This window comes from Paroedura picta, chromosome 2 (genome assembly GCF_049243985.1).
Source record: "Paroedura picta isolate Pp20150507F chromosome 2, Ppicta_v3.0, whole genome shotgun sequence".
NCBI classification, from domain to species: domain Eukaryota; kingdom Metazoa; phylum Chordata; class Lepidosauria; order Squamata; family Gekkonidae; genus Paroedura; species Paroedura picta.
In genome coordinates, this window is record NC_135370.1 from 64984838 (window position 1) to 65011856 (window position 27019).

General features: G+C 41.9%; 1 protein-coding gene across 10 annotated transcripts in view; it reads left to right on the forward strand.

The window, feature by feature from the left end:
* SEMA5B (semaphorin 5B) overlaps nucleotides 1–27019 on the forward strand; it is a 473766-nt gene that overhangs the window by 169226 nt on the left and 277521 nt on the right. For 7 of the 10 annotated variants that reach the window (XM_077320463.1, XM_077320455.1, XM_077320456.1 and 4 more), the window contains one exon: nucleotides 13560–13683. The exons of 2 other annotated variants lie outside the window; for them this stretch is intronic. The gene's annotated coding sequence lies outside the window, so the exon portion shown is untranslated. Of the gene's footprint in view, nucleotides 1–13559; nucleotides 13684–13752; nucleotides 13868–27019 lie in introns of those variants that run through there. One more of the 10 variants, XM_077320462.1, reaches the window with a different exon arrangement.

Consider the following 27019-nt stretch of genomic DNA (forward strand, 5'->3'; position numbering starts at 1 on the left):
CTGAGATAAGCTGATGCAGTATGGGGCCAGAATCCATGGGAAAAACCTATGCAGGAAAGCCCAGTTTTTTGGCTCGAGAGAGCTCTGCATATTGTGTAAGATTATAGTGAGTTTTAGAAACTGGTATCCTTTTGTTTTCTATATTCTGTAGTGTCCCACCTTTATAGATTTTTTTCAATATGTGTGCGCATGCGATTGCACAGGAATAAACCTGTACAATTTGTTGTTTGGGCTTTTAGATTCTCTATCGATTATTTTCCTCACATTGCTGATCGTTTAGGTAAGTATCTACCATATCAGTGTGAGAAGAGGTAAGTTGGAAATCTTGCCAATTCCTCATACAAGCATACAGTTGCATGATCGAAGAATAAAATACTGACTGATCTGGGGCAGCTGGTCTCAGTTAGTCTATCGGATAGGTCCATTCTGTTCCATGACACATTAGAAGAAGGAGAAACAACAGACACAGTTTCAGGAGGAGTGAATGACTTAAAAAAGAGCTGACAATAGCAGAGAGAGAATTATGTAATCCTGTATCTAATTCTGAACTGGGACCTTGGAATGTGGATCACTCAATCCACATATTGGGGTCAGATACAGGATAGAGAGTTGCTTGTACAAACCAGAGTTGAAATCCTACTTTTTGAGCTAGCTAGTCTTTGTTTTATTTACTATTTATTTTATTTATATACTGCCCTCCCCGAAGGCTCAGGGCGGCGAAACAGGAACAATACAATTAACTCAGTTTATAGTAGTGTGGTAACAACAGTAGCAACAACAATAATATAATGATAATGATAAACATGGAAAATTGTACAATACTAGATTCGGGTGGATCTGGGTGGATCTATAATGTCATCAGAGGGAGGCTGGGGGGGAACAATGGGAAGCGGTGGTTCGGATCGACTTCAACCAAATGCCTGGTGGAGAAGCTCCTTTTTGCAGGTCTTGTGGAACTGTTCGAACTGAGGTACTGTTAAAATACTTTTAAATTCGTCAGCGCTAAAACCGTACATGTAGTTGTCAAAGAACGTGGTTCGAATTATTTGCCAAATCTGCAGCATCATTTTATATTACATAGTCTGTCAGGTGTGTATATTTTTGTGTTTGCATGTGAAATTGGCTTTCTAGTCTCTGATTAAGGTTTCATCAACATCTTGTTCTATGAGGTAATCAGTAAAGGTAAAGGTATCCCCTGTGCAAGCACTGGGTCATGTCTGATCCTTGGGGTGACGCCCTCCAGTGTTTTCGTGGCAGACTCAATACGGGGTGGTTTGCCAGTGCCTTCCCCAGTCATGACCGTTTACCCCCCCCCCCAGCAAGAGCAAGCTGGGTACTAATTTTACCGACCTCAGAAGGATGGAAGGCTGAGTCAACCTTGAGCCAGCTGCTGGGATTGAACTCCCAGCCTCATGGGCAAAGCTTTCAGAAGGCCGCCTTACCACTCTGCGCCACAAGAGGCTCTTAATCAGTAATCAGTAGTGGGGTTTAAACATCCATAGGATTCTGCCAGGTACCAACCATGGCCCCCTAGGCTGTACCAGGTATTTTATCTGGCTGAGCACAGAGAGAAACACTTCCCACTTTTAAAGGATTCTTTATCTGTGTATTGAGCACCATTTCTGGTAGCCAAATGTTAGTCTGGCATATTTATGAGTTTCCATTTATATTTCCTTTGTGTTCTCATTAGCAGAACAGTAACAATAAATTGAAATGCTAGCAGGTCATCATTTTTGCCAATAGGGATGTTATTAACAAAGCTGATGAAATATCTGAAAGCACAATAATTTTAAAAGTGTATTTTTTCTTTAAGCATTGCCTATAATTGTCTCTTTTATAGTGTGTGTAAGGTTTAGTACAATTTTGCAGCAATAAATGTCACTGATCTTTTCATTAATTTCTTCCTTCCAAGCCTATTATCAGGGCAAGTATTTTTTTTTTTCTGTAAAGGCACAGGTTGCCTGTATTTAGATGTAACCATAAGTGATTATTAGTGGTTACATCTCATACTGCTCTCTCCTCTGTTCTCCTTCCCTGATGTGCAAACTTGAAGGCATTCTGGTGCAAAACAAACTATAGTTTATTTGTTTTTTGTCCTTTTTTATCGACAAATTAGCATTGCAAACCAGGATTAAGCTGTGCTCTGGAATCATAGTTTGTATGCAAGAAAAAACCCAACTTTGGTGGTTTAGACACAATGACAAACAGTGATGTCATCAGTTCTGGAGCCACATTTGAATGGGGAGGGGGGTGTACCATTTAAATCAGAGGAGCTAAAAGATCACCTTGTGGGGCACTAAACCACATAACTGATTTTATCATAATTTCATTAGCCTTCTTTAAGGGAAGCAGAAGGAAGGCGTAGGAAGATTGTTATGAGCACGCTCCTGGGAAGGATAGACTGGATCTTTGAAAGGTATAAATTTGGGTTTTCTTGAACAGATAACTATGAAGTTATAACTGGAAAGAGGAGGTCAAGGTGGGATAGATTTCATTAACAGCAGTGAATCATACTATTGGATTACTTGTTCAATTTGTAATGATAGAACTGAGAGAATCATATGTGGTCTTCAGTATCATGTGGTTACTAATTATATTGGTGTATTGTAGTGGTTAAGAGTGGCAGATTGTAACCTGGAGAAGTGGGTTTGATTCCCCACTCTTCCACATGAAGCCAGCGGGGTGACCTTGGGCCACTCTCAGAGCTCTCTCAGCTTCACCTACCTCACAGAATATCTGTTGTGGAGAGAGGAAAGGTAGGCAATTGTAAGCCACCTTGAGACTCCTTTGGGTAGTAAAAAGAAGGGTACAAAAACCCAGTTCTTCTTATTATTGTAATTTTATACACCTGCTGGTAGTCAAATGTATGGTGATGACAAGGATCATGTAGTCAGAGAAAGAGATGTACGCTGAGAGCAATTTGGGTAGTAAATAGCGCATCTTCTTCTTGGTATATCCATCGGGTATATAAGCAAAAGTAGTACCTACAGGATCATAGTGACCCATTGTGAAATTATTGTTCAGACTTTAGTACTGGTTACTATCTTGCTACTGCTGTCTTGTTCTCTCTTGCTGTCACTCTTGTTAAGCCCTGAAGGGATCAGACCAAGGGTTGTGGGACCTCTGCACTCAGGTTGTGGGGGCTGAAGTGAACAGGGTGTCTGGGCATGGGTGAAGCAATGGGTAGAGGGCCAGCGAGACAGCTGCAGCAGACCACACTGACCCAGGAAGAAGGGGGACAGAGAAGCAATGGCGAACCCCCCTGACTCCGGGCCCCTTGGAGGAACTACGCGGGCAGCCGGAGGAGCAACCCAGGATGAGGCACAGGCTTGGAACCCTTGTGAACAGCCCCAACTGGAGCAGGAAGCCGCTGCAGCCACTCCGGCTATCACTGAAGCCCCCACCGCTGCTCGTATGCCCGGATTTGCAGCCCTGGGGGGAGGGGAAAGAAAGGGGCCAGCTGGCCTGCAGGGGACGGGGGAAGCCCACAAAAGAGAGGAAAATACAGGTGCTGAGGAGAGGAAGGAAGGTAAGACTCACCTGAACGCCTGGGTGGCTCCGGAGGATGGGAAAGTGGTAGAAGACAAGCAACCCACCCCACGTTCCCCACTCTTGGGCAAGTGAGAGTGGAACCACCGTCGGGGACCTGTGGAGAAACAACAGAGACTTACCTGAGACGAAGGAAACAGAAGCAGATAATGCCCAGGGAAATGTTAGCTGGGAATTGGAAGAGGGCATGGAGGTTTAAATACAGAGGGGTGGAGACAAAGGAGGGAAAGGGAAGCACGGGGTAGGAGTTTGGAATAGTAGAGTTAAAGTTGTTATTACTGTTGCAATGTCATGTGCCATGAACTCACTTCAAGGGAGTTAATGTATTAGCTGTTGCCTATATACATGAAGGTTCTGTCTTTAAATAGTAAATGGCCAGGCTTTTTGGAAAAAGCAATGAGCACTCATTAGGACTTCTACTGTCCCATCTGCCGGATCCATTCCAGTCCCAGAAACTGTATCCCAGTTCCTCAGAGGTGCCAATTAAAATTGCAATGTTTTTGTGTCACAACACATTTCAGCTGCTTTCTGTGCATGCAATTATTCTGTTACTTCCCTACTGCCCAGTGTTTTGTTAAATTGTTAGGCAATTCCCAGCAGGCTGTTGAGATGTTCTGGTTATGTTATTGAAGTAATTATAATCTGAGATTCTTGGGAGGATTCTTGTTACATTGTTAATGGAAGAAACTTGACATACTCAAGGAAGGCTTAGTATTGGTAACCCAGAGTTCCTTGTATTACTTAGGTACAGGCAGAACATTATGCATTGTGGAGGCTGACATTCCTGATAAGCAGACACTGTGATTTCACATCACCTTTTAATACTTGGATTTGGACCATGGGTCTTCATAAAGGTCAGATCAGATCAGCAGAAAACAGGAATGCTGTTGCCTGTTACCACTGCTTGTCTTCTCCATCTGAGAGCCAGTTTGGTTGTAGTGGTTAGGAGTGTGGACTTTTAATCTGGCATGCCAGGTTTGAGTTTGCACTCCCCCACATGCAGACAGCTGGGTGACCTTGGGCTCACCATGGCACTGATAAAGCTGTTCTGACCGAGCAGTGATATCAGCGCTCTCTCAGCCTCACCCACCTCACAGGGTGTCTGTTGTGGGGAGAGGAAAGGGAAGGTGACTGTAAGCCGCTTTGAGCCTCCTTCGGGTAAAGAAAAGCGGCACGTAAGAACCAACTCTTCTTCTTCTTCTTCTTCTTCTTCTTCTTCTTCTTCTTCTTCTTCTTCTTCTTCTTCTTCTTCTTCTTCTTCTTCTTCTAAAACTGAACAACTGAAAAATTGGCCCGGTTCTTCCTAGCGGGAAGCCATGCATGCTGTCGCCAAGTCTTTCAGAAACATTTTAGAAGCTTTGAAGTGATTACCAGGGACTAGCTTCCTGTGTAGCATCTGCCAGAGGCAGAATACCAACTTAGGTGATGACCTTGATCCAGAAAATTAAGCCTGCACTTAGGTTGCTAATGTTTGTGCCATGATTATTTCTCCTATTCACTGTATTCGCCAAACCAAAAGATTCTTATATTTTTAATCAGAATGACCTCAACATCACCATTATACATAGTTGGGGTGAGCTCTAGTAACTCCTATCCCTGAGTGCTATCAATTTGTTGATTGTTATAAGTTGGGCTGCACAGACCCAACATAATTCTAATGAGACTTTTTTTTCATGACATGAAGTCTAATTTCTGCTTGGGCTGCTAAGTATTTTTCAGAAAGATGTAGAGCTTCCCATTGTTGGAAGTTGTATCAAATCCCCAGGTCATTGACTTCAGTTGCTGAAATATTTCACTTTATTTCTAGACCAGACATACCAGTTTTTAGCTTCTGGTTACTGGATCATTGTCTTGTGACTTATGTACATGGAAAAGTCTACAAGTTGAAATGTCTTCAGAGCTAGAGTCTATATGTGATAGTACTCTTTTGCAATAAAATGCCTGTCTAGAAATATTTGTGTGTTTCTGTCTTCAGGATATAATTTTGTCTTCTCTTCTGCAGCTTTTCATAGATTCATAGAGTTAGAAAGGGTCATACAAGCCACCTAGTCCAACCCCTTCCTCAATGTGGGATCAGCCTAAAGCATCCGTACAGCATTTATTATTATTTTTATTAATTACATTTATTACTCTCCTCTCCATGAAGGCTCGAGGCGAGTTACAGTATATAAAAAGCCCAATAGCCTAGAAATGTGTGGCTGCAATCCAAATTAATTGGACTATACCAAGCCAACTCTTAACTTGAGGTGGAGCTGCCTTTGCGTTATTTTGGAATTTGAATCAATCTAATAAGAATTTTACTTTAATAAACTTCTTATTCTACTGCGCCTTTTTAGTATCCAAACAAGATACAATTTATACACATTTACTAGGTGCCAAATTAGGAAGAATTTACTTTCTATGGTTGGGGCGCTTGCTTTCTTCTAGTTGCTTGTAGATGACATCTTGGGTACAGATAGAGTTACTAATTCCACAGATCTTTTAAATAATATTCCCACATAAATACACAAGTATGCTGGCTTGATCTTGCTTCAATGACAAAGTCCTGAGCAAGTCAACTGAATATTGATTTGAGGTACTTTTGAGTCAGAGCCCATTTCCATTACATATACTTGATAAATATTCTGTGCTGGTGTTGATATATCTGTAAAACATGACCATCCACAATAAACCTAGCATTAACAATCTTTTTTGGGTTGCAGTAGAATATTGAAACTCAGTGTTATGGTAAATGATATTTGCAGATGAGGATATAGGTCGTGTTTTCTTTTATTTACTCAAGGTTTGCCTTGATGCATTATAATTGCAGAAAAACAGGGCTAGGTACCAGTTTGAATAAAACTAATAGCAGTTAGCCAATGAAACATATTACTAGAACAGTTGTAAAATCACCTTGTTTATAAGTTTTTATTAAGAGGCCAGCTATAAGGATCTGGCCTGCATTAATTATGATACAGTTGGTTTGTAACAGCCCTTTCAGGGGAAGGTTGACTCAGTTCTGAATGGAGAGCCATAGCAGCCATACAGCAAGGAATGTTTTCATTTGACAAGACAATCCTACTCCATAAAGGGTAATAGGAATGAGGTGTAGGTTAAAGACTTGAACAGCCCCTGAAACATAGTTATCACCTCCAGGGGGGGGATTGATATATTGTTGGCACAAGCTTTTGCTTTTTTCCTTTTTTCCTTTCCTGAGGTGGCCCCCACTCTAAGTTAGGTGTGAAAAGAATATCCAAATATGAAAACTCCTTTTTTTTTGAGAGAGAGAGAGAGAACAACTACTTTAGTTTTCTGGTAGTTTATTTTCAGGCCTTCCTTAATACAATATTCAGAGAAAATATTTAATGTTCTCTACAAATCAACTCTTGTCCTATGTTGCAGTAGAGGAATTTTTCATCTACAATTACAAGCAAACCGGTAACGTAGCATTCTACATTTTGAGAAATGATTTGAAGTCATTAGATTGCATTGGCTATCTAGAAATAGTATATAATCAAGAATAGTGTAATGCAAGTTAGAAGATGTATGCTGGATAAGCATCATTTCTTTAAAAGCCAGGTTGAATAACCCTATGGGGATTTTTTATTTGTTGAAATTGAAAATATTTCATAGCAGAGCTGCAATGCACATTTTTTCCTCCTGGAGCACTATGATTTTACCAGCTTGGTGTACTGGTTCAGCATGGTGGCCTCTAATGGAGAACTGAGTTTGATTCCCACATGCAGTGACCTTGGGTCAGTCACAGTCCTCTCAGAGCTCTCTCAGGCTCACCTACCTCAAAGAGCATCTGCTGTGAAGAGAGGAAAGGTAGGCGATTGTAAGCCACTTTGAGACTTTTTCAGGTAGTAAAAAGCAGGGTACAAAGCCCCAGTTCTTCTGCTTATTGCAATTTTACCCATCCATCATGAGTCAAAGGTAGAAAAGTAGTCTGAAGATGTGAGAGCTAATTGGTTCTCATTTCTTTAAGCCATTGAAAATGGAAAATGGAAGGGTGATTTTATTGGCAAAATATTTACTAAGTTTTTTCAAGGTTCAAGGAAGAGATGAATTGCTGAAAAAGTTTAGCGTGCATACTCTAGATGGCTACTGGCATAAATGTCTTTTAAAAAAATAGATAAATTCATGGATGGTAGATCTATCAACAGCTGTTAGCGACGACAGCTGATTGGAACCTTCCATGTACAGAGGCAGCTATGAACGTCAGATACTGGGTGGCAAATTGAATAGCCATTGTTGTCATGCTGTGTCTGTGGGTTTTTGAAATCTGATTGCTGTTAAATAGATACAGAATGCCTTGGGCGGGGCTGTGGCTTAGGGGTAGAGCATCTGCTTGAATGAAGAAAGTTCCAGGTTCAATGCCTGGGATTTCCAGCCAAAAGAAGGCAGTAGGTGATTTGAAAGACCTCTGCTCGAGAATCACAGGCAGGTATAGTAGATAATATGATCCTGGCAGACCCATGGTTTGATAAATGCAGCAAGACAATTTTCTGGGGGGTGGGAGGGAGAGGAGGACTGTTCCTCATCTATGACTGCGTTTGTGTATGCATGTGAATGCCTGCATGTATGTACATATGTTGGTGAGATTTCATGCTCTCCTGTTTTTAAAGAAAAGCATCGCAGTTTTGTTCACAGATAGAATTGGTGAGTCCCTCTGAATCTTTTCAAGCTGTACATGTCTAACAGCATGGCACCCCCAGGCCATCTGATAATACCCAAGAGTATCCTTTCTCTTCACTGATTGTGCCTGGTCCCTTTTCGGACAAGGATTACTTCTTTTTGCCCAGCGGGTTTTATTTGCCATTGCACTTTGACATAATAACCATTTGTTCTTTTTGCTTGCCTCTGCAACAATGTGGCAATGCTTTAGGAGTGTGAGCATATGACAGAACCGTGCCTCTGTTCTGCACCGGGTTGGTCTGTGTAGCCTTTGGGAGCAATCATCCGCTTCTCTCAGTATTGCTATATTAGGGTTTCATACATGAATTTGAGAAAAGGGCGGGGTCCCAACACTGATTCATCAGCAAATCCTTGGTTTATTTTTAATTGTTTTGAAAATCCCTGTAAATTTGAAACACAGGGGCCGTAGTTTATTTTAATGTCATTCAAGTATCTTTTAATAGTAACTACATTTCTTGCCAAAAGAAAGATAGTGCACTTATAATGTGTTTCTGTTCTGCCCTGGCACCAGAAAGAAAAATTATGTGGCGTGGGATGTGAAAATGTAGCACAGAGTGTGACTTGTTGGCTGACCGTCTCCTCACAGCCATCTATTCCTGAGCTGTTTCCTTAGATCTGCATGGGTCACACTGTGGAGCCATCCAAGTGCAAAGCTTCTATTCCACTTTTGGCTGGGGCTGATGCGAGGCAATGTCCTCTACCTAAACCACATACCCAATACTACATTTCTCTCTCCTAGAATTCATTACATAGTTGCTAGAAGGAAAGAGGTATTTTTTTTTCTTTATAACATGAAAATGAAACAGATCACTTCCAGCTGTTGCCAGAAGGGAGAAATCTGTTGCACCAAGCTGTACTCTTCCCTGTAGTTGAAAATATTCAATAGCTTCCTAGCCAGGCAAGGTTTGATTTGTCTGCTGTCCTCCTTTCTCTTGCAGGCACCTGACTTTTTGGCCTCTGCATACCAGCACCCATTTACTTATGGCCCAACACTGCCAGAATTTTTATGTTCTTATTTCTAGCCTCAAAATAAAACGATGAAAAGAGTAAAGAATGCTGATAGGTATTTGACTAAATTTTGCTGGTAGACTTAAACTTATATATTTTAATTTTAATCATTTTTAGTTTATAAAAAGTCCCTGTTTCTTCTCCCTGGGTGCAAAAATTTCTGCCCACCTTCTCTTTCAGTCCTGTAATGTAGGGAATCGATTTGAAGCCTGTACTCAGGATTTGCACAGGATTTTCACATATTGTTTTAATAATCTCATGATTTAAAATCTGTGGCTCAGGAAGACTGACTACCTGGGAATGGGTTAATTTCCCCCCATTTTCTTCTAATCCTTGATGTGGATTGGATTTCAAACCATTGCATTAATATTCCAGGAATGAGGCAGGTGCACTTTAATGCCATTTTACTAGCCCAAAGAGTAACAGAATAATAGATAAGATAGGGATAATTGTTTGGGTGAAGAATTGTACTGAAACTGTGGGCCAAGCTAGATACTAAACACAGTTGTATGAAGCATTCCTCCAATATTTCTTTTAAACCAAAAGTAGAGGTATAATATGTGAGAAGATGGAGACAAGGTATTTCTTAATTCTTTCCCTTCTGGGAGTAGATGTGCTCAGAACTGCTCCAACTCAGGACTGATCAGATCCCAGGTGCCAGGTTGTCATGGTGTCTAGCAATTTCAAAACAAGAATCTGTGTTGGCTCCAACATGAAATAAAGTTCATGCAGAGAAACTTGTGTAAAATGTCTTCTTTCTTTTATTCTGGTAAACCTTGTTATACAGAGTTTCCAGAGTGGGTTCTCTATGTGTTGAATTCTTCTTCAGACAAGGCCTAATGTTATGAATTGTTCCACAAAAGGAATCTTTACCAATATATGCAGCCTTAGGAGTTTTACTTTCCACTCCTACGATCATGTATATTGGTATAAATAAAAGTATATGAACTTTATTTCATGTTGATGTTTAGGTTCTTATTTTGGTTGCTTGCTGCACTGTGTTCCCCAGAATCTTTTGCTTGTGTATAGCAATTTTATTCTGACTCTTAGACTGATTGTGCATAGGAGGGATAAACTGGGCCAGTGCTTGCACATCAGCAGAGCAAATTCCTGCAGACGCATGAGATCGCTGTCAACCCGGCCCCCTCCTGGCCCTGGCCCGCTTTAGGGCTTCCGATGCCCTGCATTAAGGGAATGATTTTTCAGCATTCCCTTTCTTAACGTGGGCGCCATTGGCACCCATGCTGGCCCATGCCTCTGTGTACAGGGAATCCCCATCCTGTGGTACCCCAGGAGGGACACGAAATGCCCTGTTAGGCTTCCTGTTGTTGCGGAGCCAAACGAGGCATTTGTCAACCCCCAGGATGGTGGGATAGCATAGCCTCGCTATCCCACCCTCATGCAGGGACACCCTCCTCCCCACTGCTGTGGCACAGCACAACCTGTGTGCCCTGGAGTTGTGTGTGTGCATGCTCAACTCCGGGGTGGATCATGTGTGCTGGGAGGTTTTGTCCCCTGTGTAGAAACTTTACATCTTTAGTAATAACTAAAAATATAGCAATTAAAATACAAAAACCTGCATGCTGAAAAATGATACTGGCTCCTAGCATGAAATAAAATTCATTCATGCCTGCCCCAACTTTATTCCTTTCCAGAGGGGAATACACAGAAATCCTAAATGTTTTTCATATTGGCAAAAGAAGCAGCTGGAAGGTCCCCCCCCCCCCCAAGTGGGCAAAGCAGCTCTTTCTACATTCCTTTGCTTAAAACCTATAGCCTTCCAGGCTGTTTTTTGATTTAGAAAATAAAGTTATAGGAGCATTTTGATCTATGCAAAGGCAGGTTACATCTAGTTCAAGCCTTTGTTTAAGCATTTAAAAATACATCAAAAGTGTTAACATACTTCATTCTTATCAGGACCCTCTCAGTAGATGGCAGAATTACTTGTCATAGTATTGAGGTCAGTCTATTCAGGTGGGCCTACAGTTCAGGGTAACTGAAACTTCCACGTCTGGCTACAAAAGGACCAAGGCAGGAAGCTCTTGGAGGTCTCTGGGCCTTCATTATGGCTATGGGCATCTTGGTGTCCTAATGTGCTACATGGTAAAGTTGTGGATCTGGCCCTAAGGTTCCAGTCCTTCCTATCAGTTTTATCCAGATATCTGGCCTACCTTAGGTCATAATAAATGACACTCAGAATTTCTTGACTTGATCCCATAATTTGGAATGCTGTTTGAAAACATTGTATACAATATCCCATAATCTGTATTTTTAAAAATAGCAGTCATTATGTGAACTACAATATATCTTGTGTGTCTTAAAGCTGAATTACTTATCTTTTACAAAGTGAAACCAGAACTCCAATCCCAAACATTTGCACTGGCATGCTTCGCTGAGGTGCCAAAGAAATATCTGTACAAGATTTGTGGGGGAGAACATTGTGGTTTGTGACACTGTGATGATATAGCAGGTGGTATGTCCCATTCCAAGTATTTATTAGTTTCAGTCATTCTCAGGTTTGGGCTAGAGGGAAGATTTTTTGTTTCAGTGCTGAGAAACCATCTGGCTTAGCCACCTTGGAGTCCAAAAACATTCTGCTTCTGCTTATATGCTAGATCTGCCTAAAGTGTGAGGAGGGATGACCAGATGGCTAGTGAATCTGGCCTTTTCCTGCCTCCTGAGTGGATAGACCATATGACCCAGTGAGGAAGGTGTGGAAAACAGAGCTTTCACTTCTGGGCCCCCGAATGTAGTTGCCAAGTGACGTCTGCCAGAAAGTAGATACTAATAATTCATCTTTTACAGTTACTGCTAAAACCAGTAGATTATGGGATATACCATGGTCCCAGTGAGAAAAAAAACCTTATAAATATCATAGTCACATCTCAGGAAACCTTAGCATAAGCAGTGTCATAAAAATGTGACAAAGCCATACCGTTGAGAGCACTTTAGTTCAGACTTTCAAAAGAGAGTAAACACTGAATTGACTCTGAGCTTCTGAGGTATAAACTGATCAGTCCATTTTAACATCCACCTCACAAGCTCACTCTTGGAATGAGAGTTCCCGCGGAAAGATTGATTTCTGAATGACTGACATTTTAAGGTGGTGTTCTTCATTTGTTCCGTGTAGATTCCTACACTGCAACTAATATTTAACACGGTCCGTGTTTTTAATTGAGCAGAGACTGAAAGGTCAAGATCATTGGTTCTTTCCACTGGCTTATCCTTTCATGATGCTGACAGAGGCAAAGTTGACTCTTGTGCTCAAGGTGAGCAGCAAGAGTATTTCAGAATTCACCTGAACTGTTTTTAAAATAGCTTAATTTTCATCCTGCAGTGCAGAGAAAAAGGTATCCCCTGTGCAAGCACCGAGTCATGTCTGACCCTTGGGGTGACGCCCTCTAGCGTTTTCATGGCAGACTCAATACGGGGTGGTTTGCCAGTGCCTTCCCCAGTCATTACCGTTTACCCCCCAGCAAGCCGGGTACTCATTTTACCGACCTCGGAAGGATGGAAGGCTGAGTCAACCTTAAGCTGGCTGCTGGGATTGAACTCCCAGCCTCATGGGCAGAGCTGTTAGACGGCTGCCTTACCACTCTGCGCCACAAGAGGCTCTGCAGTGCAGAGAAAAGCAGTGGGCAAATCATGAATGGGATGTGGCACATTCATTTACAGAGAATTAAGTCCTCTGCTTAGTGGTGTAGTGGGTGGAAGAGCCAACTTTGAATTCTCACCCTGCCATGTTAGTTTGCAGGGTATCCTATGTAAATTGTATTTGGTTCCCATTAGAGACAAAGGTGGAATATAAATAAAATAACTAAATAAATTGGAGGGGGGGGGCAGATAACCACTGAGGTGATTACTAAGGCTGTCAAAAAGATTTACTCAGAATCCTACTACCAGTTTAAGATTACACTGTAGGAGAACTCTGTTAGATTGGACTGCCAGATGCCTTGTATCTATTTGTTGTTGCTGTTTGTGTGAATGTGTGAGGCGGGCAAAAATGGTCTCCCTCTTAACATTGCAAACTCAGATGACAAAGGTCAGCTGGAAAGTATCACAGAACTATGAGGACCTTGCCTCAAGTCAAAGCTGCAATTAGTAGAATAGATTTTAAATTTCCAAGTGCCATTAACTCTTAAAATCTGCAATACGTGACAGAAGTGCCCTGAAATATGTGTGCCTCTAACCTTGGCCATAGAAGTTGAAGTCACATGCAACAGCTCTAAATATTTCACCTGATTAATAATAGAATTAAATCGTATGCTGTTCTTAGAAGCTGCTTAGGCACTAATTGGGCATTTTGTTGTTCTTATAATCTGCAGAAACCGGTTATAGAAAGACCAGCTTCATTCACAGGCATCACCTGTACCAAAGAGACTTATGAAGACAGTGCTGATACGTCTGTTGTCATTTTGGCTGCCCTTTAGCATGAGAAGTTGAGAACAGGTAATAATAATGATGTATTCAATATGATAATTCTGTTATCAAAAGACCAGCTCTGAGACTGGCAGGACAGACTCTATGGATTGGATCACACAGATCCATTTTGCTCATGGCAGCAATTTCATCTGGAAAGTGGAACTTCCACAGGATCCAATCCAATGTAATCTTAATGAAAAAGAAGTCCAAGGTAAATTAATTATGTATATAAGCAGTTCCCAGCTTCAAAGGCACAGTTATGTTCTGGCCTTTCTAATTTCATTTTCATCTTTGTGAAGCTGCTAGTTCATGTTCTTTCTTGTTGTAACTTTGTTTGGGCGTTGTGTTAATGCATTCCAGGGTTAGATTTTAACTATATGCCCTTTTCTGGGTTTTTTAAAATACATATTCAATACGAAGTAATGACTGTGCAAATTATTTGAGGGTTGTAAGAAAAAAAAATACCCAGGAGTTAGTTGGTAGCAGATAGGCAAAATATGCTGTTGTGCTCCTTAGATGATCTGCCATCACTCGAAATCCAGAGACAGAAAAAAACATGACCGATCTGATTGAAGATGTTTCCCTTTGTATTTTTTGCCTTCCCATTTTAATATGCAGCCTTCTCTTCTAGATACATCCTCTGTGACTTCTGCTGCAGCATATAAACATAAGCTTCCCATATTTGAATTTAAAAAAAACATTGTCCTTCACTTCCCTCCATCTCGCTCTTTATACCTATACATTTAGACTGTGAGATGTTTGCAGCAGTAAATTTTTTTTAATGTTCGCAGTGCCAGATCAGTAATGGGCAGTTCAGAAGTTAATTTTTACAGGGCCTGTTGCCATCATCTTAACACTTGGTTGCTCATCATTTACTGCTTTAATGTGAAATTGACCCTGGGAGATCCTGTGTTGAGTCATGGACTTTGTGATGTGCTATACTATACAACTAGTGTTCCTTGTTTGCTTGGAAGAGTAAGCTTCAAATGAAATGTAAGGGTGTTTGGAGACCACATTAGAAATGGTTCCTGGTCTCAGTGCTTCAACACTAGGCTAGAAAAGAGTTTTAAGTAATAAATTTAAATCCCTACGTTGCTTTTTTTTAAAAGTATAGTAATAAAAGAAGAATTTGTGATTCAAATAAAGATTCCAGGTTATTAAACTAGGCTTTAGAGGATGTTAATAAATGAGATGTTTTTAATAAATGATGAATGTAGACTATAATATGATGGAAAACAGAAAGAATCTTTATTAAATTTGACACATTCGGCATCCACCCACCTGTTTTTTTAGTGCTTCTGTAGCTGGAATATGAAATAATTGCATGAAAACATGCTGACGGAATACACTTTTGGCTGGGCAACCCACAGGCATGCACAATACAGTCCAGACTTTAATTAAGTGTGTGTGGGAGGGGTGGTGAGGGAAGATAGGGAAAAAATGGACAACTACAAAGAGGTTCTGTTCCAGACCAGTCCCCAAACTGCAGTCCATCTAAAATGATCTCTTGAGGCACATTATAGGCAAGCACACTCAAGATCCCTGGAGGGGGGGGATATCAGAGCTGTACACAGTCCTTTAAATAACCTGCAGGAGGGTATCCTCTTCCTTCAAGCTATCAGGAGCATAGCCATGCATGCAGTCCCTCCCCATAACTATCTGTAGTAGCATAGCCCCTTCCCTCAAGCTACATGTAGTATTGTGGCCCCTTCCTACATGCAGTCCCTCAAGCTGCATGTAGAAGTGCAGTCCTTTCCCTCAAGATTTGTGTGAGAGTATATGCATTTGATAGGTCTTGATCTTCAAGAGTGGTGGTATACTCAGATCATGACAAAAGTTAATATTTGCAGCAGTGTGTGTGTGTGTAAGTGTGTGTTTTATGTCATCTTTATCTATGGTGTGTTAGAGAGCAATGTGAGCAGAGTTGACAGCTCCTTGCCCCAAGGAACTTAAAATGCAAATTGGAATAGAACGGAAGAGGCAAGCAAGGGCAATGGGGAAGAGACATTCGGTACAGAAGTTCATTTCTTTTATCTTGGTACAATCTCTGGCCAAACAGTCCCCCCCCCCAGATTCTTCAAAAACCAGCAATACATGTTTGACTAGTGACAATACAAGAATAGAACAAATGAACAGGTGTACAGCAGGCAATAGTGGCTCAGTCACCTGTCTCTGAACAGCTGATGTTTGTATACAGCCAAGGTTACGACCCTTTATTCCACAACTTGTACAGTGCATGCAAAGAACCGTTTAGCCTCTCAAGCTGATTTTAACCAACCTGAGCACAAATGCAGCCACCTTGGTAGGAATGGGCAGAAAGAGGCAAAGGTCGGTCCTTATTAACCACAGACTGCCTCCTAGAGAGAGAACCTTTGGGACTCTCTTCCACCTGCTGCATTGTTTTTTTTGGGGGGGGGCACATTTTAAAATGAATCAGACAAGGATAACATTATGTTAGATTATTGTTAACTCACTCTCAGTAGTTTACGGCTATTCTTACTGCTAGAAAGAAAGCAAAGGCAATGGGAGAACATCTATGCCTTTTTCATGAGTGGCAAATCTTATACCTTGTTGTTACAGTACAACTGGAATACTGGGGAAGAGTGGATACTTTCCTTTGGGTGTGGGGCAACTGCTTTGCCATCTCACTGTTCATGGGGAAAAACCATAGCATAGCAAAGTGATTTATTCTGCTGCTCTTTATATATCTGATTGATTGACTGCTGGTGCTCATTAGAGAGTGGACTGAGGAAAATATGAATCACTTTGCTGCTTTTATGTACGTGCTTTAAACTAGCATTCTTGCCCTACCTCATTTCTCTGACATATTGGCACTGTGGGCTTTCTGTTTGGAGGATTTACTCATCCAGATGTTAGGGAACACCTGAGTTATGGTTTTATAGAAGACAGATACAGCAGACAAATGCTTGAGTATTCAGTATTCCCCCTTCTCATTGGAATCAACTACACACAGTTTGGGAATAATTTATTCCATATATATATGATATTCAATTTTCAGTATAAAATACTGCTACTGCTGTACAGGTGCAAGGCATCCAAAATATTTGGAGTTTGCACGAAAAATATTGCTTTACACTGAATTCCATAGCCATATGTGACTTGTGATTTCTGTATTAACTTCATCTCCTGGTCCTGTGGATATATGCTCTCTTTTGGCCATTAATTCTGTTGAAATGTTTGTCTTGGATCCAGAGAACTTTAAGTGGAACAGAGTTTATGGTGTAGAACTTAGTTGTTTTCCTTTTCCCCTTGGAAAGTCCTGTGTACCTTCTAAAAGACTGGAGGATCTTCAGCTACAGCATGGGTTGCAGTGAGAAAGGTGCCTCAGTGGAAATCACCCCTACTCTTATTCTTGCATGCATACAGTAAAGACATTCCCTCTCCCAGCACAAGTGGCTTGTGCAAGATGGACAATGATTTTGGCCAGTTCTCCCATCCCACAGCAGCATCCCAAACTGTATCCCGTGTTGTTCATGAGGATCCTGTAGCCCATTAGGTTTGAGGGCTGCAGTGGGAAGGGAGATTTGCAAATGTGAGTTCTGCAATCATTGCTGATTCTCTGGTGAATTCAAGCTGTTCTACAGAAGGGCTCCAAACTGCAGTTTTGGTCGGGATAGTCATTCAGACAAAATTTGGAATAGTGGTGTATCTGTCTGGTTGCATGGCTTCCAGATTCAATAGGCACTCGGTGTACTCTGACAGCATGAAAGGAGACAAAATAGACCTGAGTGTGCTATAGATACCTTCTTGCTTTGTCAGGTATTACTAGATGGAAAAAGAGAAACGTGGTTCCTGTTACGTGGCTGCAAAGCAAGACATGGAGGATCCTGCAATTCTTTCTCTTCTTGTTCTTCTGCCTGGTCAGCAGTCTCTGAACACTTGCTGCCCTTTCCTGTTTAACTATTCAGGAAAAGGTGCTTCCTTACAAGGGTTGCAATTCCAATTTTCAAATACCAGTCTTGCCTACTGGCATTTGCAGATCCTCAGTTCCAAGACTTTTTCACCCCAACTACAGAATCCCCATCTTGACAGAAGTGACTTTTGCAATATTTGGCCAAATGACCTAGAAGAACTTCATGCGAATCGACTGAACCAGTCATCCCCTTTAGAATGTTAATAAAATAGAGAGTATTTTTCCCCAGGACTCTAGTAATTGATGGAACTCATTACACCTTAATATAACTACTTTTCTTTAATCTTATCTGTAATTACTATCATGTAGCAGTATAGCAAAGCCATAATGAAAATTGAAACGACTCTTCCTTCCTAGACCTCTATTTTTGGCTGCTTTTAGATAAATTATCTTTCTCTGGGATAAAACTGGCTTCTAGTAATGTGGATGGAAGTCTTATTGCAAGGTTTTATGATTGTGAAGAAAATACAAAGCAGCCTATCTTAACTGCCTATGCCCTTATGGTGCTGTGTGCTTTGCTAGCTCTCTGTTTTTAAATGCAGACAGGTGGTGGAATATCAGATTGCAACATCTCATAGGTGGATTTCCTCATCAGCCTACAGTGTTTGTAGAAGCTATTGCCTTGCTTCTAAGCTTGCATCCCTGACAATCTATCTGGCTGTCAAATTTATTTACCCTACGCTTGCCTTGATCTTTCCTTTATCTGACCCTGCCTGCCCACACCTAATCCTGCCTAGCCTGCTGTTACGTCCTTTGCAGAATAGTTTGGGACAGTTCCCAAAAGACTGCCCATGACCTGAGCATTCTCTCTCCATCCAGGGCACCCTTCCAAGAGTGCTGATGCATTTTAATGTGACACTTGCTAAGGATTTCTCTGGACAGTTCCTTGTGTGCTCCCTCTGCATCTGTATCAAATCCATTACAGGACTTTATCTGAAACACCCGACTGAGGATATTATTTGCCATTTTCAGGAGAGCATTTCAAGCATCATCTGTGAAAAAGGGCAAAGAGGGAAGAAGAGAAGGCGCATGTGGCAATGGTTAGACTAAGAAAGGCCAGGGAGCTGTGCACTATATTTTTATGAAATGAAGTTCAAGTTACAACACAGTTGAAGTGAAGAGCTGAAAGATTATGTGGCGATTCAGTTATTTTGTGAACAGCAACTTAAAGTTGGGGTTTGCTGAAGAGCTCTGTTTGGATAAGTGTAATGCACTTCCATGGAGTTCTGTATTGCAGAACTAGTGCCTTGACCAGTAATCTGACTCTGTGATTTATGCAGATATTTATGAGTTATCCATACAAAGCCACAAAGGCATAAGCACATTGATATAGGGCAACTGTGCAGAGGCCATTTCACCTCTTGTCTTTTGGAATAGGTGAGGGAAACTATTTCAAGACAATGAACGAGGGGTGCATTGGCTGGAGAGTCAGACTGTGATCTGGTACAGTTAGACCCAAGAGTCTGCAGTATCGTAACTTTATGACTGAGGCCTGGCGCACACAGCAGTCTCATACATTTATTGCATGCATGGAGAGGGAAAGGGAGAGCAGGCATGTGGTCCTGCCTCCTGATCTCTGTGATCATCTGGTGTCTGCCATGGCAACCATGCAGAGGAAGTAGCCACATGAACTCTTCTTCTCTGTGATCAGTAATACTCCCAAACTCCGTGTTGTTGATCATAGTTAGTTTTCATGGCTGTGTACATGTGCAAATATGTTTCTCCCTACTGAATAGCAATGATGCTCATGCTTCTGGGACTAGGGTGAAAAGATTATCGGGATAAAAGTGTAAGATATGTAGGTAAGCATGAGGTCCTAGGGCCCCCCCCCCCATTGAAAACTGGCAATGGGTAAAATTAAAAATAGCTATTTTGCGATCTGTAAAATAAAAACAAAAAACAAGAAACGAAAAAGCATCTTAAACTAGATGAGCAGTGAATGTCCAGAATGTTGGCAAAATAAGCCAGGTGCATGGGCTAGTCTAGAAGAAAAGCCAAAAAGATTTAGATGAAGAAACCAGAGAACTTTAGGAAGTCTTTAGGCATTGCAAAAGTCAACTAGTATTTCAACAGTTTTGTGTGGAATTTAAAAACAAAAATCTATGTTAGTACACTCTCTGCTTCTGTGTCTCTGTGGAATTTCTGTTATTAAATAGAAATACTATCTGGAGAGTCTGTTGTTGCTGCCCAAGAGGGCACGTGTCGCTAAGTAAAAAAGGAGTTCAGCAGAAAGATTTAATTGAAATCCTATCTGGCTCTTTAGGAGGAGCAGGCCTGTGGAGCAATAGCCTCCCTAGCTGTGAATAATTTTGAAAGCTGCGTGTGCAAGATCACACTCTTTCATGTGAGTTCCACATAACTGCAGACCCTGCCCTATACTTGCAATCAATAACATGGCTGAGAATTATCATTTTGTCCTGAAGCAGACCCTGAAAGAATGGGAATAATAACACTGTGTTAACTCTGTGCTAATTTCATTCATTCACTAAATTATTTTCATTAGTGAGGATCAGGTTTCTACTGAACAGTAATAATTAGGATTTGTTTCACATGGCCTGTAACAGCAGCCCTACGACAAAAAAACCAAGAGATGTAGAAATACGTAGGAATGTTGTGTCACTTAAAGACTTTCAGGATTTTATTCTTGCATACACTTTCATGAACTTGAGCCTACTTTATTGGATGCATCCCCACTTGAAATATAAATATCCAGATACCAGTTCTTTCTACTTTAGCTGAGGGAAGTCATCTACAGATGCTTAGGTCATGCCTCTGCTAGGTCAGGTTGTTGTTGTTATGTGCGAAGTCGTGTCCGACCCATCGCGACCCCATGGACAATGATCCTCCAGGCCTTCCTGTCCTCTACCATTCCCCGGAGTCCATTCAAGTTTGCACCTACTGCTTCATTGACTCCATCCATCCACCTCATTCTCTGTCGTCCCCTTCTTCTTTTGCCCTCGATCTCTCCCAGCATTAGGCTCTTCTCCAGGGAGTCCTTCCTTCTCATGAGGTGGCCAAAATATTTGAGTTTCATCTTCAGGATCTGGCCTTCTAAAGAGCAGTCAGGGCTGATCTCCTCTAGGACTGACTGGTTTGTTTGCCTTGCAGTCCAAGGGACTCGCAAGAGTCTTCTCCAGCACCAGAGTTCAAAAGCCTCAATTCTTTGACGCTCGGCCTTCCTTATGGTCCAACTTTCGCAGCCATACATTGCAACTGGGAAGACCATAGCCTTGACTAAACGCACTTTTGTTGGCAGGGTGATGTCTCTGCTTTTTAGGATGCTGTCTAGATTTGCCATAGCTTTCCTCCCCAGGAGCAAGCGTCTTTTAATTTCTTTGCTGCAGTCCCCATCTGCAGTGATCTTGGAGCCCAGGAAAATAAAATCTGTCACTATCTCCATTTCTTCCCCTTCTATTTGCCAGGAATTGAGAGGGCCGGATGCCATGATCTTTGTTTTCTTGATGTTGTTGCTAGGTCAGGTAGGGCTATTCATATTCAAATTATTTAGAGTGGCCTTGATGGATGACCATGGGCTGGCCTTCTGGTTTCAAATAGCTCTCCACTCAACAGGCTCATGGCTACCTCGTCTCGCCTAATGGCAAGAAATCTTTTCCTACTATTCCCATTCAGAAATCCCTCGCAACAGCCCTGAAGACAGCAAAGAAGGACTTCCAAGTAGTTGGCTGGGGCCATACCCATATACCAATTCTTCAGGTACCAACTCTGATCTGCTATTAAGAATGCTCAGGCAGTACAGTTCCAAGACCTAATGGGGAAGGCGGTATATAAATATAATAAATAAATAAATAACATCAGCTTTACTATATGGGGCTAGTCCAGTTGCTTGTTTTCCAATGTCATGTGTGCCATTGTATATCAACAATGGCTTTTTGCTGGCTACATAAAACAAACACATCAGTCTCTGTGTACCTGACTTTGTCAGACGTGTGCAGTGGCTCTTCTCACCATATATAATATGGAGGGTTTAAAAACAAAAACAAAAAAAAGCTCAGCGGGCCATGAAAGCATAGGGGGAGATGTGATCATTCAAAATGCAAATATATAAAGACCTCTCAAAATAGCCATAATGGGTGATAATGCACCCTCTGCTATTTTTGCTAGGCTTTTGCTCTGCCTTATAATGATCTGCTATGAGAAACCATCCAGTGAGTATTACTTGAGAATAGGTTTTCTATGTGCCTGAATGCTTCCAAGCATTCATCAGTTTATTTCACTTTTTGCAGAAGATGACAGAATCTGAGAAAGTGAGAAGCTTGAGTGAGAGGCTGTGTCATGGGAAGGTCCTGTCCTGTCCTGCCCTGCCACCATGATGTAAGACTTGGCACGCTTCCAGATTGGATTCTCTGGGCAGAATACCCAAAGACACTCTTCTTTATTTGAAAGCTGTTTTTCAGCTCCGAGTTGAAGGACAATCACTTATTTTGTTATTCATGTAAATGTTATAAACGCCAAGATTGGCTACCTTTTCCAGGGGAAGAACTGTGTCAGTCTGTTACCAGGAAATAACAAAGAATATTGTGACCTTAAAAACAAATTTATTATGTCACAAACTTATGGGGATTAGATGAACTAGGTGAAGATGGACTCCAGTCCACAAAAGTTTATGCTGTAATAAACTGGTTTGTCTTTAACATGCCAAAATACTTTTAAAATATACTGGTACCTATGACTTTGGGTATTCCAGAGGTACTACTGCTTTAACAAGAAATTTGCTGATTGTGAAAGAGGAAATATTTATTACATTTTTAAAGATTATTTTTGAAAAGATAAAAAAGTGCAGTAGGAATATAGGAGGAGTATGAAAAGAACAAGGGTCTATACATATAATACTTTAGAATTTGGATTAAATTGCATAATATATTAAACAAACAGTCAAAAGATCCTACCTAAGGAACTTCTGGCTTAATGAAATTTGAATCTGGGATTTTTGAGTTTATTATATTCACAGCTTGCTATACCCAGTTGGGGAGTACATTTGGGTCTACCAAAAGAAAAATACACCTGAAAAACAGCTTATCTATGTATTTTGGCATTCCAAACTCCTCTGGGATTTTTCAGGGGAACTGGAAAAGTATCCCTGAAAAACTCCTGGATATATTTGGGGATTACCGACTAAGCCAAACTGTGGATGAGGGGCTAGAGCAGATTGCTATGGCCACTCAACTGTTTTGGGGCATTCTTCTTAGGTACCTTTTAAAAGGGGATGTTTAAAGGGATTTTTAAAGGGTCTGCAGAAGAATGGCCACAAAACAGCTGGGCGGCACTCTCCCTGCCAGCTTAGCTGGGGCTCTTTTGAGCCATTCAGCCTAACTGCTGAACTCTCCCTGCCTACCTGCAGGGAGAGTCCTTCCACAGTCTTCCAGAACACATTTAGTGTCTACAAAAACACACTAACAGTCACAGTTAAACCATTGATCAGGCTTTCTCAACCAGGATTTCTTGATGGCCCTGGAAGGGTTTCCTAAATGAGTGGGTGTTAATGAATTTTTAATATATTTTAAAAATGTGTTGAACATTTATCAGGTGACAGGACTAGATATGGCCATATCTACCTGCCCACCCCTCTCAACATGGCCAATGTTGGGCCTAGAGGGAGTGGGATGAGGAGGGGTCCCAGGTGGGTGTGTCCGCAGCTATGCTTCCCAACCATATTTTTCATGATCACACGACTTCTCAAATCCTGAAGAATGTTTCAGGGGTTTCTCAAAGGAAAAAAAACTGAGAAAGGCTGGCATAGACAAATTGAGTTGGAGGATGGATTTTGATGTGTCCTCAGAATTATCAAGTTGGGGGTGGAAAATTCCTTGTGATCTGCGGAGGTGGAGCTTGTGGAAGACAGGGTTTAGGGAGGTGAGAGACTTCAGTGTAGTATAATGCCATAGAGTGTAGTATAATGCCACATCCCGCCCCAATCAGCCCCACAGACAGCCACAGGTGAGCGGTGGGCCGCGCCGCCTTCTCCCGGCCGGCGGAGCGGCCTCGCTGCGTCGTAGATGCAGCGAGGCCGCTCCGCCGGCCGGGAGAAGGCTCGAGAGAGCCTCGGGGGGCGGGTGGGCCTGCTCCCAGGCCATCTAGCGCCCATTTCATTCCTGAGTGAAATGGGCTTTAGATCTAGTATTAGAATAATGGTGCTAACTGTAATCACCCTGAACACATATCCTGGGAAGACTCAGAAAGCTGTTTACCTTCACCTGTTTGCTTAAGTTATCGACATTGTTTACTTCAAACTGACAGTGGCAGCCCTGTTTTTTTTTTCCTGCTGTAGCAAAATAAGCAGTTGGGAAATACCTGAACTATTCATAGGCTAATTTCTGCCTCTGAAGTGGTTTTTCCAACTGACATCAGAAATTCATTTTAGACCAGGGATTTTTAAACATTTTTTTATTTATTTACTGGCAACTGTCCTGCATTGAATTCAGCAGCTTGGTTCTTTTCTGTGAAATATTTTTTCCCTTATATCATTCCTGTCCTCGGAAAGATGAATTGATTGATTTCCAATAAAGTAGCAGTGTGATTTTGAAGATCATGGCACTTGTCTATTTGTTTGATGTTTTGGTTGCTCATTTAACAGGCTTATTATTCCCATGCTGCCTCTTCTAAATGGCTTTCAGCTCATCTGTGAGCACTGACTGCAGCTCCACCAACCATGTTTCCTATATAATGTGCTACAATTTAGCCTTCAAATGCTAGCACTATAACCAGGTTGAGTTTGATAGTTTAGAGATTTGTCTTCCATGTTTTGGTCTATGGAGATTTCTTTTTACAAAAAATCATGTTCTGTCTAAACTTCTCAGTGTTCTAGCCTGGAGGATTATTATTATCATTAATCATTTGTGACTATCATGATCATGAAGAACTGATCAAAGTAAATCTACTGACCAAACCTTAATGCTGTATTCATATTCAAGTTATCACAAGTATATATCTCCCTTTCCCCTTCTGGCATTGCAGACTCCAACTGGTCTGTTGAAAGATTCTGGAAGCAGAAAGGAGCTGGCAATTCTCCTTTTAATAGATGTCTGAAATGTTCAAATGCAATCTGTTCTTTCAGAATTACGTTAACTTGACAACACATCAACACTGAAATGTGTTAGTAAATGCACATATGATTTGGATTACAAGGATTTTGCCATTCCTATCTATCCTAACATCAAAACTTGTAATATTTATTCATACAAAGATGTATTGGTATTTAGAAAGACAATAATTCATGGAGGATAGGCTGATACATATGTTTTAGCCACTGTAGCTAAATGGATTATCTGTATTCAGAGGCATTATACTTCCGCATACTGGATGTTGGTAATAAACCAGAGAAGTGGATGGTTGCCTTAATACTCTGTAAGTGGGCTTCCTAGAGGAATCTTGCTAACCAAGGTTGCCTGTTTCCAGGTGGAGCCTGGAAATCATCCAAATTACAACTGATTCCAGACTACAGATATCAGGTTCCCTGAAGAAAATGGTTTCTTGGGAAGGTGAACTTTATGACATTACATCAGGCTGAGATTCCTCCTGTGCTCTACCTCCAAATTTCCATGAATTTCCTACAGTGGAGTTGGCAGGATTGTAAAATGGATACAGAATGATGGAATTATACTCTTGTTTTTAAAATAAAGGGTAAATAGTTACTTGCTTTATGCAGGGTCTGTATAATCATGTAGCACATACTATGAGCCCCAGGCTTCTAGGGGCTCTGGACCGTGCCCCCCAATGAATCAGGGCTGTAGCCTCTCGCCTCTTTAAAGACATTGGAGTGACACCCCTTTCCACTGTGGGGGGTCCCTCTGCCTCCAATCTGGCTTCTCCCACTGCAGTTGTACTCTGCTAGGGCCCCACAAATCCTTAAAGTGGCTCTGATGCTATGGGCCCTGAGAATCCTTAAACCAATCATTGCTTTATGTTTGAAAGGAAAAATAAGATACCAGTATCATCAAAAGAGAACTGTTGAAAGGGATAGCTTGCCATACTGGTTCTTTCTTGCTAATAAGATACAAATATGGACTTCTTGATTGTTCAACTGAAAATCCACTGAACTTTGTAAGTAATCCATATAATTTGCTCCAGATTTATCCTGTTTATTTATCCTAATCCATTGGTCCTCTTATATATTTGGCAAACGGGCCAGGGGTGGAGCTGTCCGGGGTGTCCGAGCGCTAATACATGCCAATCAGGGTGTGGACAGCAAAACTGGTTGCACCCTGATTGGGCCAGCCCCTAGAGCTCCCACCCCCCAGGGTCAAACACTCGCAACTCACCTGACAGATGCACCTGCCTGCCCACGAGGTGCAGCCACCACCTCCAGCACTCCGGACTGCCACCCGCACCCGCACAGGGCCCTCAGAGGGGCTGACGAGGTGGTGGCCACCGCAGTGGAAATGGCAGACATGCCTACCGCACCCACTTGTGGCCGCAGCCCCCGGAGCCTGGCTTCCACCGTAAGATATCCTCCACCACTGCTGCCTGCAGAGGCTCCTCAGAGGGCTAGGGTTTGCCGCGGCAGCATCCCACGTGTCTGTTGCACCAGTGAGGTGGCGGTGCGCCCCCCCCCAAGGGCTGTGGCCAAACTCCCTCCCCAGACGGAGTGCACCCAGCCCCACCAAGGGAGCTGTCACCACTCAGGGACTGTAGCTGCCTCCCAGGTATGGTAGCTGCTGCCCATGCACCCGCCAGCCCCACCACCGATGCACCTCCGCCCAGCCGCCTTCGGGACTCGGGGGTGCCGGGGGGGTGAGGGCCCACGCTGCCACAGACATGAAGAGGCCACTAGCGCCCACTGCATTTCCCACTACAGCGGGCTTCGTGGCTAGTTTATTTATAATTTGATTTATATACCACCACTACCAACACCGGCTCATGGCGGTTCACAACACCACGGTTCTGCTTGGGTCCATAGTGAAACTAATTCGTTTAGATCTTTGTGAGATTGTGTAGAAATTTGGGGAAGGAAACAGGCAGCAGAGTACTGATAAAAGATGAGAGTGAGGTCTCTGGGAGATGTTGAAAGTATTTTAGGTAGATAAACTCTCTAGTTCTAAAGGACTACAATGGGTAGAATCCCAGTCTTTTTTAAAATTAAGTAATCTGTTCTAAGATTTGAGAAAAAGATGATCGATCACTTGCTTGTTTGGCTTGTGGCCTGCTCATAAATTGTGATCACTGGAATAGAGTGCTTGACACCTTGTTTGTGCCAAACAGTTTGCATATATTTGATTATGAAAAAGATGATTATGCACGTGTGATTACATGCTGCTTTGCCATTGCGTCACGCAGATTGTTTAAAGCATTAAAAAAAAAAACACAGGATGACACTTATTTATGAGCCGTCTCTTTCTTTATCCAGGTAGATCTGGATAAATTTGTGCATGTGTGTTCTCATCTTGCATCATGGCAGCTGTAGTACCTCTGCAT